Source organism: Geospiza fortis, unplaced genomic scaffold, assembly GCF_000277835.1.
Source record: "Geospiza fortis unplaced genomic scaffold, GeoFor_1.0 scaffold23, whole genome shotgun sequence".
NCBI classification, from domain to species: Eukaryota; Metazoa; Chordata; class Aves; order Passeriformes; family Thraupidae; genus Geospiza; species Geospiza fortis.
This window is the reverse complement of record NW_005054303.1, coordinates 476,297-477,682: the sequence shown is the minus strand read 5'-3', so window position 1 is coordinate 477,682 and position 1,386 is coordinate 476,297.

Below are 1,386 nucleotides of genomic sequence, written 5' to 3'. Positions count from 1 at the left end.
AAAAGCGGGGAAGCATTCTTGCATCTGTCTTCTGTGGATAGGTCTATATAGTTTTCAAATACTAAGGTGTTTTCCTTTTGATTCTATTGATTAACACATCTGTTGTAAGCACTGCAATAAATGCTTTGAAAAATTATTTAATGAAATCTTTCCACAAGACAGGAAATCAAAAGGTTTCAAGAAATGAAAGTATGGCAGTTCATGTCTCTGAAGTGTTGAGAAACTATTAACCATTCTTTTTCTCTCCGTGGCTGTTACACTCAAAAGCATACTTTTTTCTCCATCCAACTACAACAGATGGTTTGCTTGCAAAACTTCCTTCTTTTCAGGTCCCGAAATGACTGGAGTACATGACTCACATAGTAAAGGGTTAATTTAACCACTTGTGCCCTCCTGGTACATCCTCTCAAGAAACTGAAAACAAGGTGCAATTCACAGGAGCGGGAGTTATTCCTCCTTGTCTACAGGGCCGCCTAAAATGAGGATCGGCATGAAGCAGATCATTAAACCTGATCTTTAGTGGGACAAACAGGCCTCTGCAATGAACACCAGTGTCTATTATTTAGTAATCGTTTGCTTGCAAACTTCTCTGGTCCCTCAGGCACAACAACAGATGTCTCTCCCTCAGCCGATGCTGAGGACACATGTACCCAACCACTTACCAAAAATATGTATTGAAGGTAGGTGTTTAATAATAACCAGAATTTCGGATGTCTCATCTGACTGTGCAAAATCCAAAATTTATTTTGTGAGTTCAGTATGATCGAACAAGAAACAGGCAGAATGCACTAAGAAGTGGCTGATGCACAGACTGATAAATGCCAGAGACAAACCATTACATCTGTGAAAAGCAGAGCAAACAGTCAAACAGAAACCCTGACACAACCAAGCCCCACTATGTGACACCCTGCCATACACTGCTCAGCTTCATGGCTAAATTATTTCTCTTCAAGTTCTAAGCCTGCGATAAATAAAGCAGCAATCATCCAGATTACCTGGCATTGTTTGTTTTCCTAACTAAAGACGGAATAAATTCTGGCAGCCGATGGGCGCTGTGGCAGAGGGACGGACGGACGGACGGACGGGGCCGGGCCCCCCGGGCCCGCGGGACCCGTCCCGGCGCGGGCGGGAGCGCCCTCACGGGCACCTGCTCCCGGTTCCTTCCGAGCGGGAGCGCAACAGGCTGTGCCGCTCGCCTTGCTCCGAGTTTCCCTCTTACTTCTTTGAGCTGCTCTAAGAGCTTTACGCGGCACGTCTGGAAGCGCCCCTGAGAAGTACTTTGTGGGGAATTTCGTGCTTTTTAAAGCGTAAACTTCGGACCCGCGCGCTCCCGCTCGGCGCTGGCGCCGTTCCCAGCGGAGGAAGGCGCGGCGCCGGGCGGCTCCC